General features: G+C 47.8%; 1 pseudogene; it reads left to right on the top strand.

The window, feature by feature from the left end:
• Positions 1 to 12,933: 12,933 nt before the first annotated feature.
• Positions 12,934 to 14,289, top strand: LOC132500414 (uncharacterized; annotated as a pseudogene).
• The last annotated feature ends 714 nt before the right edge of the window (positions 14,290 to 15,003 follow it).

The following is a 15,003-nucleotide window of genomic DNA, read 5'->3' as shown; positions in this document are numbered from 1 at the left end:
AGTTCCACATTGCGATTCTTTTGCACTTGAGACCGTCAAATAACAATGACCTCAAGTCTGACAATCAGAGAGACTGAACAACAAAAACTAAAGGGGATGGGCAGGAAAAGAGCTTAATATTAAGCAGAGAGAGGGATGGATTAAATTAACATGCTATCAGTTGATAATGGATTTTTCTTGTATGTTACAATAAATTATTTTTCCCTATATATACTTTGGACATTCATAACGAAGTTAAAGGAAACTCCTCCTGCTCTACAAGTTATTGTTATTTGTATGTGTTAGTTATCCTTTTAATCACTTACAATAGGCAGCTGGTTTTTATCCAATCCCAGTGATTTTAAACTGGGTCATCGAAATCCACTGGGTCTAAGTGAAACCAGGGTTTTAACAAGGCCTTGCAATCTTTTGCTGGATGTCAAGCCAGAGGTGATACTGTATTAAGAACAGGAGACTAAGCTGTAACAACAACCAAAATGTTCCAATTAACTTCAAGTTAGAGGGAACATGTGGCCAAATACAGCTCAAAGTCAGGGCTTGAGACTGAGAGATTTGCTCTGAATAGCATATTATAGCCCGGAGATACTCAAAGCCCTACCAACAGCCCTAAAAATATTCTAGGACTTAAGACCCCATGGGCTCACCTGTGTCTGGCTGCTACTTCCACACACTCAGGTCTGCTCCACGTCAACCCAGACATGAGACTCAGGCCCTGCACTGGTTTCCATTTACAAATGAGATGTTGAAGAAGTTGGCAGGCTTATCAAAGAATTCAGGACACACAGAGGAGCACAGCCTGTACCACCTACCAAATTAACATGCAGTCACCATCAGTCACTCCTGGGTTCTGATTCCCTGTCAACCGCACCACTAGTACGGGTCCTCCTCTGAGTTGGCACCCACAGCCTCCTCTTTTCTGTTCTCTCTCACTTTCTCTTTTTCTTTACACTCAGGGACTCTCCCTTTTGCTGGAGCAACAAAAGCCCTTGCCCCTGAGGCCCCAGGGTCTCACCTACTGTTGGTGTGCACCAAAGCATTTTTCCAAACCAAGATCTTTCCCTTCCTGAAAGATATTCTGGAGCTACGTGTTAGGATGATTGCAAGTCCTCCACCAGCTACAGCACCTGTTATGTAAACATGGGTTTTATTATTGCAGGTCAGGGGGTGGCATAAAGTCACATCTGTCCCTTTTTCCTTCTCCTTCACAGTTAGCCCAGGGAAGCCCCAGATAAGACAGGCAAGTGACTGTCTTGATGTAGAAAAATGGAAAGAGGCAAAAATCAACCTCATGACAGCACTCAAGGATAGTCTGGGAAAGAAAACTAAGCCTCCTGATTATACTTCCCTTCTTGAAACGAAGTTATGAACCTTCCTAGGCAGAGATTCCTAAGTTGGGTAAGCTTTCCCCAAACAGAAGTAAAAGGATCTTCCTTATGAGCAGCTTCACCTCAAGACTCTATACCTGGTGGGTATTTCATCTTCCTTCTCAATACCTCCTCCTTCAGAGCCAGCAAAGCAAGTACAATATACTTCTTAAATGAATAAGAATCAGGGCTTCCCTGGTGGCACAGTGGTTAAGAATCCGCCTGCCTATTCAAGGGACACGGGTTCGAGCCCTGGTCCAGGAAGATCCCACATGCCGCAGAGCAACTAAGCGTGTGTGCCACAGCTACTGAGCCTGCACTCTAGAGCCCGTGCACCACAACTGCTGAAGCCTGTGGGCCACAACTACTGAGCCTGTGTGTCTGGAGCCCATGCTCTGCAACAAGAGAAGCCATCACATGAGAAGTCCGCGCACCACAACAAAGAGTAGCCCCCGCTCACTGCAACTAGAGAAAGCCCGTGCACAGCAACGAAGACCCAACACAACCAAAGATAAATAAAGAAATAAGTATTTTTAAATATATTAAAAAATGAATAAGAATCAAAGTCAACATCCACGGTAGAGAAGAATAACAAATACTTGTGAATCAAAATTATGTATAGACTTTTACTGTTAAGAAAAAGATCTAGTTCATTTATCAAGATCCTACATCTGGATTGCAAATGTTGCCACGTTAAAGGGCTTGGAATGCATCAGGGATTTTTCTCATGAATATAAGGTTTATAATATTCAGACATGTTTATAGAAAACCATACATCTTCATTGATGGGCTCCAATGACTGATAAAGAACATTCCACAAATTATTACAAAAATGAGTGTGTAGGATATATATTTAAAACAAATGAGTTTTATGTCCACCCAAAGGCATGTACACAAGTTGTTTCATATCAGTTTTATTTGTAATGACCCCTAAATTGAAATAACCCAAATACCCATCAGTAGTACAAAGGACAAGTAAATTGTAGACTATTAATACAATATTACTTAGCACTCAAAAAGAACAAACAACTGTAACAACGTAGGTGAATCCCACAGACATAATGTTGAAGAACCCAGACACAAGGCTATGTGCTGTTTGATTCCATATGTGTGAGTCCCAAAGCAAGGAAAACCAATTAATGGCAATAGAGTTCAGAATAGTGAGTAGGGGTTTTATTGCGACAGAGCACAGGGAGCTTTCTAGAATTCAAGAAATGTCCTGTATCTTCATCTGGGTATGGATATATGTTAACATTAATTAAGCGGTTCACCTAAGAAAGTGAACTTCCTGAAAATGTTATAGTTCATTTAATATATATATATATAGGTATGTAAGCAAATCCAAATTTATATAGTTACGAAGTGACTTGTACTGCAGACTTGAGTGCTCAACAGTTTATACTTTCAGAAAGAGCTTTTGGCCACGGCGTAAGTAGTGAATTATCAGAATATGTGTCTACCTCTCTTGACAATATAGAAAGAAGTCTGGCAGACAAAACCTTAACCAAGTGATCAAGCTTAACATCACTAGTGACAGGACCAGCTGACATCATGTGTCCTCTGATGTGACCCAATGTCACCTGGATAGTATCCTTGTCCAAAATGTTTAACCTGAATCTGATCATTCGGGAACATCAGATGAATCCAAACAGGGAATTTCTAAAAGATTATTGACCTGGACCCTTCGAAACTGTCGACATCAGGGAGCATTTCTAGATTAAAGGAAATGTGACAACTAAATGCCATGTGTGGTTCTTGATTGGATCCTAGATTGAGGGGAAAAAACGGGCTCTTGTTGGGGAAATTTGAACATGCGCTCCCACTAGGTGATATTATATCAACATGAAGTGTTCTTGGTGTGGTCGCTAGATTGTGGTCATTTAGGAGAATGTCTTGCTCTTAGAAAATAAATCTGAACTCTCTAGATAATCATAATGTCTACAAATGACTCTCAAGTGGTTCAGCCAAAAATAATAAACGTTGTGAGAGAAAGAAGAAGAGGAGGAGGAAAGGAAGAGGAGAAAACATAGCCAAACGTTTGTCCACGTCACTTGGGAGTGAGATGGACCCACCTCAACCCAAAATTTGGTTCGAATGTTGAGACTGGTGATCCCACACATGCACCAAGAGGGTGTGGAAAAGTTTATTGCTCTCAGAACGAGGCTTTGCTAGGGGAGTAGTGCAGACTCCCAAGCATGTCTGAAAATGGCTTGAGAGCCAACAAGTGCAGGTTTCACTGTGGTTACAGGTGGTTCTGGGAGATTCTCACGTAGGAGTCAGGGCTCGTGTGGACTGAGTTCCCACTGGCACCAATGTTAGGACCACGTGGGCTGTTGCATCAGCCTGCCCAGGTTTGGAGCAGACAGGAAGCTGGGTGGTGGGGCCTGAAAGCTGTCAGCAGCCAACCATCAGAGATGGAGTCAGATTCTGTATCACATTGTCACATTGGTGATTTAGGTGAAGAGGACCTCAGCATGCACTGTACACATCCTGTAGCTTTTCTGTAGATGGAATACTTTTCAAAATAAAAAGTGGGAGAAGGGAAGATGAGCCTACTGTCCTCTCACATGAGTAACGGGCACTAATACCTTAAAATCAATTTAGTCCTAAGGAAAACTATTTTTGTAAATACGTGATGCTATGTTTTAATCATCTGTGCATGCTTAATCTCAAAGCCTGTGTTCTTTCACAAATGAAAGGCATTTACAGCTCAATATAAATATTCCTTCTTATCTCTATCCATTTACAAGTAGAATTATCATGGTCACTATTAAATGGAATACTCAATACTTTAAGATGTCTTAGTTACAGAAACATTGGTCATTTCACTCAAGAAGAAATTATTGAGCATGGAGTATGTACCAGGTATTGTATTGGGGCCAGGGATAAAACAGTGACCAAGACAGGAATTATCAGTTCTAGATGAAGCTCAATGTCTTAACACACCAGTTAAGATATTCCCCTCTGCCCTTTGTGAGTTTATATTCTGTCAATATTTAAGAATCTAAGTCTATAAAATGTATAAAAGTCACAAAACCCAGACATATCATTAGAGTTATGTGAAAATTTAAGAGTAATACTTATACCAGTCATAATTTTCATGGGCTCCCCAGAAGGTGTATTCGTATCCTATTTTATAATAATGCATAGTTTAAATAACATAATTCTTTCTCTGTTATTACATAAATTTATAGCAAAATCACAAAGCTGTGCCTATTTACAGTAACTGACATGAACAGAACCCAATATCTTATCCACATCTGCTCTAAGCAGAGAGTTGGAGAAGAAAAACCGTCCCATAAACCCTGAAGTGCGGAGTGCTATGGTTGCCCTACCTCTAGTACTGCTCAGACTCCAAATATTCTATCCCACTGATTTGAGGAGCTTGCTTATATTTGCTAATTACTCCATTTTTAGGTCCCCAAAGTGTAGTGTCCATAGTGATAGTAGATCACTGCAAAAGAAAATTGGGGCAGGTGTGGGCAAATAGGTCTTTGGTGGAGTTTCAATTGTTGTCACCTTTTTGATTCAACTTCTGTATCTGGAAATTCACCAACAGATAGATTTATACATGTGCTCAAGAAAATACAGCGTGGCTGCTTATTATAGCATTATGTATAAAAAGATGAATTCCATAAGAATTATCAGTTATGTTACATTGTGCCATGGAATACTATACAGATAATAAAAATCCAGTAGATCTATATATGCTGGTAAATTTCCAATACATAAGTGAATAAAGAAAGGTCCAGGAGAAAAGTATGTGGAGGGTGCTTGTGTTTGTGTAAGAAAGGGATATCACGTATGCACTCCTGCACAGTTGACCCTTGAGTGGCTGTACAAGTTCACTTCTACACAGATTTTTTTCCAATACATACATATAGTGCTACACGATCCACAGTTGGGTGAATCTGCATCTGTAGAACCAAAGATAGGGAGGGCTGGCCACGGGACTGGAGCATCCTTGGGTTTTTGTATCCACAGTGGGTCCCGGAACCAATCCCTTGAGGATTCTGAGGGACGACTGTATACACAGAACATTTCTGGTTGGTGTCATAAGAAACTTGTAACGTTGGTGACCTTTGGGAAAGCTGAATGGGGTTGGAGGGGGACATATTTTGCATCTTTTCTGTAAGTCCTGCTGTGATACTTATACTTTTTACCATGTGCATGTGTGTATATGTGTGTGTATGTGTATAATATATGTGTGTGTGTATATATATATATATATAATATGATGATGTTGATCATTGTGATTGCCACATTGCATTCATCAAGGAAGAGGACAGAAAGTTAAAGAGCTTTTAACAAGAATCTCATATCACAGCTGAGCAGTTCTTATATTAGCAGTGCTCCTCCAGTCAACAAAGTGAAGGTAACTTCAGCTTACCTAAGAAGACAAGATTCCATTTTCACGGTTAAGTCCCATCATGGAAGCACTTGAAGGAAACATCTCCACAGAACTCTTACCTCTGTTTATTTGCAATCCTGTTTCTACACTGGTGGGAAGGGGGAAGGTGGGTGTTTGTGGGGGGCAGGGAAGGGGCTAGCAAATCAGAGTATAAACAAAACTGCTTTCATCGTAAAGAGTTGCTTCTAAACCACAGACCAGAAGGTACCCTCAGTTAACACCCCACCACGCTCAGAGTGTCTGGTAGTTCTGGAAAGAATGGAGAGAAAGTATTGCCCCAGCCACCAGCCTGTCCAAATGGTACAGATGTTAAGTGACTTCCCCAGCCTTTCACGTCAGCAAGAACTGCTGCTTATCCACTGCCTTGGCGAGTTTCCATTTAGTTTGGAGTCGGTTATGGTTTACCTGCTTTTTCGCACAATCCTATTCAAAGTCTTAAAATTTTCACCATCCAGGGCTTCCCTGGTGGCTCAGTGGTTGGGGGTCTGCCTGCCAATGCGGGGGATGCGGGTTCGTGCCCCAGTCCGGGAGGGTCCCACGTGCCGCGGAGCGGCTGGGCCCATGGGCCATGGCCTCTGGGCCTGCGCATCCGGGGCCTGTGCTCCGCGGCGGGAGAGGCCACAACAGAGAGGCCCGCGTACTGCAAAAAAAAAAAAAAATTTCACCATCCAGGTCATCTGATTCAACCTTCTGATGTTACAGATGAGGAAACTGGCAACAGGCATGTCTTTTTAGACTAATGGGACTTCCTTTCTGGTCCACATGAGGACTCACCCCTGGAGGCTACTCTGTATTTTTGTCCTTCTTTTCCCCCAAACTGTCCTCTCCCCGCCAACTGTCTCTGGCACACTGGAGGGCAAAATGGCCTCTCTGGTGGGAGCCAGAGAAACTAAGGTGAGAACTGAAAAGTACCTGAACTGTAATGCTCTTCGCCATCAAGCTTCTGTGGAATGTGTGCTTGTGAGATTTTCTTTAGGGGTCAAGATCTTCTTCCAGGGGTCAAGCCCACTCTTTCATAGTAATGATTATAAATAACCCTTTAAGAGATTTTTTATAATAATTAAAAATCTGATCAACTATTCTAAAATAATTAATCTGTTTGGAAAAAATCATTTCAACTGGTGTTAGGGGGTCATGTAGACGTAGGGCAGTTAACAATCTAGATGTTCAGCTTTAACTAGGTTTAGAGGTACAGAGTTGCTAATACTTCCCCTGCCCCTGTTTCCAAATGCCCCCAAAGCCAATGGCCTGTGAATAATACAGGGAAGCCACAAAACCCAAAAGCCAGTGTGGTGTCAAAGAGGAACACGATTTTAAGAAACCAATGTTTACTTCCGTCATTAACTCATCAGATGAAGGAATAGCTACCCATAGACAGTTTCACTGTGGCTCAGGAAATCTGAGGAGTGTAAAACATGAGTAGGTCATGGGTTCTGTTCAAACCTCCCTTAAACTCCTTCACTGCAGAGGCCCCCTTTGGGTGACTTTACACCCCAGAGGGACAGGAAACCAGGAAACCGGGCTGGATAGGATCTTAACCAAGCTCATCAAAGATAGAAACTACTTATTTTTATAACACTCATGAGATTAACTGAATGTAATAATAGACATTTGACATCATTTTATATCCAAAAATCATCTTAAAAGAAATGAGAATTAAAACCAGAAGACAAAACAATACAGAACAGTTAGGGTGTGTGTGGGGAAAGGGGAGAATAGAAATGGGTTTCCGAGAGCCTACAAGAGCCCACAGGGGCTGAGAGAACAGGTTTCTAACTAGAGGGTAACTGTTGGAAAATAGGCTTTAATGTTATATTTCAGTGTAGAGTAACTAATGCAACATCATGTGATTAGACCAAAGTATCTAAGTAAATAACAATTCCTTGAAAAGGGACCAATATGAAGGGAATGTGAAGAGAATGAAAAAATAGAAGTATCTTCTTACGGGATAAGATCAATAATTATAATTATTCAGTGTTTCCATCAGAGCCTCTTCCCACATGGTCTTCGACATACATACCCATCACCTTCACAGCCAGATGAATGCTGTAACATACTCTCATGTCTAAGTTCAAAGACAGTAGATGCAAAGCAAAGCAAAAATTGTGGCCGGCATTATCCATTTGCACATTAGATCTCTCTAAGTTGTAAAGACAAAATCTTTATATGTTTAACATTTTAGGCAAATATCTCCCATCAGTAGAGTCTGAACACACGGTGGACACAGAGCCAGCTGGGGCCCACAAGAGGCCCATACCCTGATCCCGATCGTGATTTTACACATATGCACACATGTCAGATAACTTCAACGGACTTCCAAATAAACGTTCAGCCAAACTAGGACAGGGCACTTCACTGTCCCCTTGCCATAGCTGAGCAAATAAGTCAGGGAGAAGAAGGAAACCATCCATGTGTGTTCACAACAACCCGTTCACCATCTTACCTTCATCTCATAAGGAATCTCCTGAAGATAAACGATTAACAGAACTGGAGCCGTTACAGGAAATAGCCACCTAGGGCCTGAGTGGACACCTACCCTCGTGACTGGGGCGCAGATTGGTGGCAGGTGAGGGCATGAACAGGAGCAATGGTTTCTGTTCTTCTGTTCAAAGTTCCCACTGCACTCCCTCCAGGCAGCCTGCATGCTTACTGGCTGTTTAAAACTTTAGACCAAGCCAACCTGCTGACAGACGGTCTTAAAATCAATGACTCCTAATGAAACTTAATTTCCAATTGCCTTGATCTAATAGATGCTATAATGTGCTTTCAGTGGTTGAAATGAACAAACACATCGGCCTTCCAAGTTGTTGGAGCTCAAAAGAAACCCCTTCTGATATACAAGGTCAGGGAGACTGATGTAAATGCTTTTCTCTCCTGTTCAGTGTGGGCATATGGTCAAGTTTGGCTGAGAGACTCAAAGGAAAGACACAGCCTCGAGTTGGAGAGGTGATAAGATCCAGGTCCTTAACCATGTGTAAGTGTCCTTGTATATTTTGTTGCAGGTGCATAACCACCCGTCACTCAAACACTGGTTTACACCTGGCCTCCCCATCTTCCATGGTCAAAGTACCCACAGCCATACATCCTCCCACATGTGTAGAGATGTGTTTCCATCACGTTTGGTGAGTTCCACGACTACCATTTCCCAAGGAAATGCATTCACAATCCTATGGTACTTGAGTATTCACACACTTAATGGTTTCTACAGTTACATATTCATAGGCAATTATCTAGTAGCATTTTTATTTGCCAAATGCAAAGGATACAGTAAAATCAGTAGACATTTTTAAGCTCTAACAAAACCAATCTGTACAATAAGTCACTTTAAAATTATGATAATCTCTGAATAATATAGAAACAGGTACTTACTATTGCCTGTTATGACTTAACAAAATATTCTCAGCCGGGTCCTATCACACTAGGGAATGTGGGCATTTTGTCACTACTGTTAGTACAGGACCTCCAGAACATAGCTTTTTTAATTCTAATACCACACATTTCCACCAAAAGGACGATAACTGTTTGTTAAAATACAATTCTTATTGCTTTTTATAAATGCCAGCCATGCATACACTAATAATTAGAAAATGGCATAAAATGTATCCAGGTTGTTATTTACCAGGATAATCATGTCAGTTCCCATAGACTTCACTAGCTGCTTAACCAAAAGAACATAGTATGCACCTCTGAGAGTAACCTCGGGTCAAAACTGAATGCTGAGTATAGAGCCGATGAATTTGTCAGACACCCATGGTGATACCGAATTATTCTCCCCAAAGATGGAAAAACACCAAAATACCATTCAGATAGAATCATTGCCATATTTGAATTTCTTACCAAATGCCATTTTTTTTCAGTAAAATTAATTGAAGAGCTGTACTAACTTTTGCTCTAAGATCACAACTGAGCAAAGAAAGTCAAAACATGGGCAGACACTGAAATACAACCTCTTCTGAGGTGAGCGGGCGACATGGCTCTCACCTGCTTCTATTAAATCCCACTGCCCAGGGAGAGCCAAAACCAAACACTTTGCTTTAAAACGCACACAAGCCATGCAAAGGGTTGCAAGGGGACACAGAGATTCATGTTATATGAGCAGGAAGGACTCTGGTGACTTCGTATTTCTTATGACGTCAAAGGAGAAAAGCCATGGACTCCATTTTGGAGGCACACGCCCAGTCCTCCTGGTGCTCCGACCTGCCCATGCCACCGACCAGGCCACAGGGCTCCCCTCTGAAAAGAAAAGCAACCCCAAAACACAACTCCTCTCCCTGCCTGGGTTCAGACCATTCCCCCACAGGCCCTTTCACCTCCCCTTCCACAGCTTAACCGATAACAAAACATTTGCATCTGGTTCATAGTTCCTTTGTGTTTAAACTACAGTCCAGAAAAGAACTTGACTAGTTCATTTGGGCCTACTCTGAATCAAATTCAGAATACTGTAAGTGAAATAAAAGGTGTCTGACTGGGTTGCTTTTATGTGGCAATCAGATATCCAAGTATTACTTTTGCTTCCATAGGAAATTTCCCACCTTCACTTTTTCGTTGGTTTGATTCTAGGGAAAGGGGTCCCCAGATGCTTGCAGCACAGCATCTCCCCTTGAGATCACAGTCCACCATTCGATTTGCCTCAAACCTCACCTCCAACTTCGGGAGGATGCAAAGGGCTGCCTGAGCAGATGAGGATTCAACATGACGCAACCCTGAGCATCCCTGGATTGGAGAAGCCTGGGAGAAGCAGCAGCCCTCCTGATGCCCCTTGCCAGCAACACACATGAGGGGGACAGCCCCAGCACCCCAACCTCCAGACCCAGGTGTCCTGCACAGACGTCAGTACAGGCCACAAGGCCACAGGACAGCTTGACACCCCCAGGTATGTGACAGCAAGGCAGTCAGAGGACGGGAGCCGGCCAGCCATCCCCAATCCATACCCAGCCTCTTCCAGCCTCCTCTCCCACTCCACCCCACCCTCCCCTTCTCGCCACAGAGTTTCAAGTTCACCCAAATTTGGGTCTTCAGTGTCAGCCTAATCAGCACATTCCCACTCCCCCGCCCCCCGTTTCCTGGAGGCACATGTAAAATCCCATTTGTGGGGAAAAAAGTCTACCCAAGTTGCCTTGACACAGGGAGCTGCCGAGGACCGGCTGGAGCATTCCTGCAGAGCATCTCAACTCCCAGAGCTTCCCTGCAGGCTCCTTTCCTTTCCTCCACCCCTGCTCTCCCTACCTTCCTCCTCGCTGCCGCCCTCAAAGCAGCCAGTGGGCTCCTCCTCTGGGAGCCCGGACTGTCCTCCACCCTCCAGGGCTTTGCGTTTCTTCGACATCTCTGCCGGGGCTGGGGCTTTGGGGTGTTCTTTCCGCACCCCCAGCCTCCCCCCTCGGAGAGGAGAGTGAAGGTGGGGTTGGGTGGAGGGGAGAGAGACGGGCGAAAGGGTGGGGAGGAGAGGCCGGGGAGGGAGATGGCTGGAGAGGAATTGCTGCTGAAGGAGGGAAGGCACTTTGGGGAAGCAGGAGCCAGGCGGGCAGGCGGCGCAGAGAGCCTACAATCAGTTGGGCAGCAGCCCTCCGTCTAGGGGGCTCTCTGCTCTCTCTCTCTCTCTCTCTCTCTCTCCCTCTCTCTCCCTCTCCCTCTCTCCCTCTCTCCTTCCTCCTTGCTCTTTTTCCTTCCACTAGAAGGGTAAGCCCAGAGGGAAAAAGAGACCAAAACACCAGGGAGGAGAGGCTCTTTGGGCGCTCAGCTGATTTCTTTCTAATTTAGGAGGGGGATAGCGTGGGTGCTGGGTATCGGGACTTCTGGCCCTGTCTATAAAGGACTGATGTCCTGGGAAGGGAGGTGTTGGGAGGGGGGAGGGTGTTTGTGGTGTTTGGGAGGGAATGTTTTCAGTGGATTGCAAGGAAAATTGGGTAGAATGAAGAAAACAAAATGCTGCAGGATGCAATATAGTGATGCCTTCAGGTGCTGGGGGCACAGGACCCCCTCCTCCTCTGTGACATCATTTGAGCTTTTGCAAAAGGGGCTGGGGGAGGTGCAGGAGGACCACGGAGAGAGGCAACCGAGGCCCGGGGCAGAAAGGGGAGGGGAGGCGTCTTGTCCCCACTCAGAACTGAGTTAGGAGGCCCAGAAAGGAGGCAGGAGGGTGGGGGCCTCCTCCCGAGGCCCCCTTGGGTCTAGCCTTGCAGAGGCGGCCGTTTGCAGCTGGAGGGCAGCCTTGCAGGGAACTTGGAGCTGGGAAACTTGGTCCAAGAAGCAGTAGCCGGAGGCAATCGCTCAGGCGCTGGGGTTGGCTGCCCTCCCTCTCACCTCCTCTGCCACCCCTCAGTCTTCTGGTTTGATCCACTCAGGTCTCTTTTTTCTCACCTCCACTCATCACCCCTCTTCCAAAACAGTCATGTCCCCAAACAACACACACACATTCTTGTTGCCAAAAAGGATGGAGGGAAACGGTGGTAACTTTTTTTAAATGGTTGGATTTGAGTTCTTCTGGACTCTCAAGGGTTAAATAATAGGTAAAAGGAACAGTCCACTTACCGCCAAAGTATGCGAAGCGCCTGTCTGCTTTCCGCTTCAAGTTCACACACTGAAAAAAGAGAGAAAAAGCAAAGAAAAAAAAAAGCGGGCGGGCCCGGAGCCCCGTGGGTCCAGGGCTCCATTGAGAACTGCGCACAACAAGTTGCCAGTGAGCCCAGGTGGCCCAAGTTCACGACCTTTCCAAGAACACTCGCTTCTGCTCCACTCGGCAGGCATATTCCAGAGGCGTGGGGCAGTGTGCCTTTCGCGCTGATCTCCCCTGAGAAGGAGCAGACACCTCTGAGCGCTGTGTGGCATTCCTCTTTCCCTCTGGTCCATCTGGGGGTCTCCGGGAAAGCCGCGCTGGGCGCTCCAGGCGCCAAGAAAGACCGGTCCATTTCAGCTCATCCTCCCGCGGCCGCAACTTTGGACCCACACACATACAGAGAACCTAAGTGCGAGTGTGCGTGTGTGTTTGAGTGTGTGCGCGTGAGTGTGCCAGCCTGTGTGCCCGCGCGCACCGGGCTTTGGGGCGCATGTGCTCTCGGGAACGACTCTCCCTGGCTGCCTGGAACTTGGAGAGTTTTCCTTTAAGCCGGAGCTGCTGCTCGGACACCCCCCCTCCCACCCCCCCGCGTCCAACAGGAGGCGATGACGTCTGTAGCCTCGTTGCCAGACAGTCCCCAGGCAGCCGCTGCCGTTCATTGACAGGAGCGGGCGCTCCGACGTCAGCAGCCGGACCTTTGGCAAAGCTGCTCGGGCGGAGACGGCTCCCACCCCCGCACCTGCCAGCCCCCCCGGGGGGGAGGGGAGGGGGAGTAATGAAATCAAAGTCGCTGGGGAGGGGCCCGGCGAGGCTCCGGGGCTCGAGGAGGAGGGGACTCCGCTCTTCCCTCTTTATCCTGGAGCTCCAGAGTTTATAAATAGCGCTGTCTCCAGCCAGACTCGACCCCTCCGCCGCAGCCCCCGCGGTGCCCCCGCCCCTGCCCCTGTCACTTCGCGCTGGACTCGCTCGGCCAGGAGGGAGGCGCGGAGGGGGCGGGGAAGCAGGGAGTGGAAACGGACGTTGCTTCTCTTCCCTCTTCCCATTCATAGATTCGGTTTGAGTGTTGGGGCCGCCGCTCGGCTCCAGGAGCCGCAGTGAATGGATGGACGCCCGCGCGCGGGGACCACTGGGTGGGCAGGGTGTCGCCCTCGCGGGAAGCGCCCCTCCCACGCGGGAACTTGCTCCCTCGCCTAGGGGCGTGTGGGAGGACCCCAAACGACCATCCTTAAGAGACCCAGGGCCTGCCCCCTCTGGCTCCTCCAGCCCCGGGGTTCTTTTCTGCCCCTGCTGGAACGCAAAACGCAGAATCGAGCTGCGCTCGGCCCCAGCACCATGGAGAGCCGGGACGCGGACGCAGCCTGGGCCACGCTGCGGCGACCGGGACCGCAGCCACACGGAGGGGAGCGGCCACGTGGCGCAGGGCAGTGGCTGGGGCCGAGGGTGTCACCTCGCCGTGCGCACCCTTGGCTGCACAAGCCTGCGCGCTCTCCGCTCCCGAACCCCAGGGCGCGGCGTGGGGTTACGGAGGACCGCAGGGCGGGTGCCCCACCCGAGGCCCGCTCTCAGGGGTCGTGGGCGCGCGTCTCCCGCGTGCTGCTGCCGGGAGCTGAGGGATGGCGAGGCCCGCGCCGGCCCGGAGCGGGACGCGGCGCCCCGTTTGGGCGCTGCCCCCGCTTCTCGCCCAGGAGCCCGCAGAATGGAGTTCTGAGGCGCCCTGCTCCCCGCTGGAGCTTGATGGACGCGCGCCAAAGCTTCCATGGGACCGAGAGCACAGTGTGGCCGAGGGGATCCTGAGCGCCTTTGCTACCCCCGCGCGCGAGGTCTGGGTGACAGCAGAAGCCCAGGAGTGTGGAGACCGACCCCCAGAGCCCTTCAGAGCCCGGTTTGACCCAGACTGTTTGAGAAGCTGCCGCTCAGGGGGCCTTCTCTCCGTGCGCCTGCACCGACCCCCCCCCCCGTAAAGGCCACCCCTCCACCTGGGCCCTGGCCCCAGCCCCTCTCGCTACTAGAGGAAACGCCTTCCCAATTCCCTTCGCATCCCTTCCTGAGTGCTCGGCTGGGTCCGTCCCACGACAAGCCTACTGTCCTTTCTCCCATGGGGGAAAAACAGGTCTTGACCACATCCTCTCTGCTCTTCCCACCGCTTTCTCTCCCCTTTACAACAAACAGCTCCCAGCAGTTGCCCTAGACTCTTCGTCTCTGGTTTCTCTCGTCTCATTGGCTCTTGAACCTAGGCCTACAAGACCGTCTTAGATGTTCTAGCTCAGCGACTCAGCAAAAGCCCGCCCTCCCCCAGGTCAGCGGCCACCCCCGGCTGCTCAGTGCAAAGGTCAGTTCTTAGCCCTCCCCTCGCCTGACTTCCCGGCCGAGTGGGGCAGACTCCACGGTTCCCTCCTCCAGTGGACACACCCTTCACTTGGTTTCAAGACAGCTCACTCCCTGGTTTCCATCCTACCTTTCTGGCCATTCCCTCTGGGTCACCTTTGATGAATCTGCATCCCCCCAACTTCTTGATGTTGGAGTGGCCCACGGCCCCCTTATCTTCTCTCACCACCTGCCCCCTTGGTGGTCTGACCCGGCCTCCTGGTTTTAAGTCCTGTCTCAGCGCTGAAGACTTTGCATTTATGTATTCAGCTCAGACCTCTCCCCTAAATGTTACACTCATGTCTCACTAG

This window comes from Mesoplodon densirostris, chromosome 12 (genome assembly GCF_025265405.1).
Source record: "Mesoplodon densirostris isolate mMesDen1 chromosome 12, mMesDen1 primary haplotype, whole genome shotgun sequence".
Taxonomy (NCBI): domain Eukaryota; kingdom Metazoa; phylum Chordata; class Mammalia; order Artiodactyla; family Ziphiidae; genus Mesoplodon; species Mesoplodon densirostris.
This window is presented reverse-complemented; position numbering and strand designations above follow the sequence as displayed.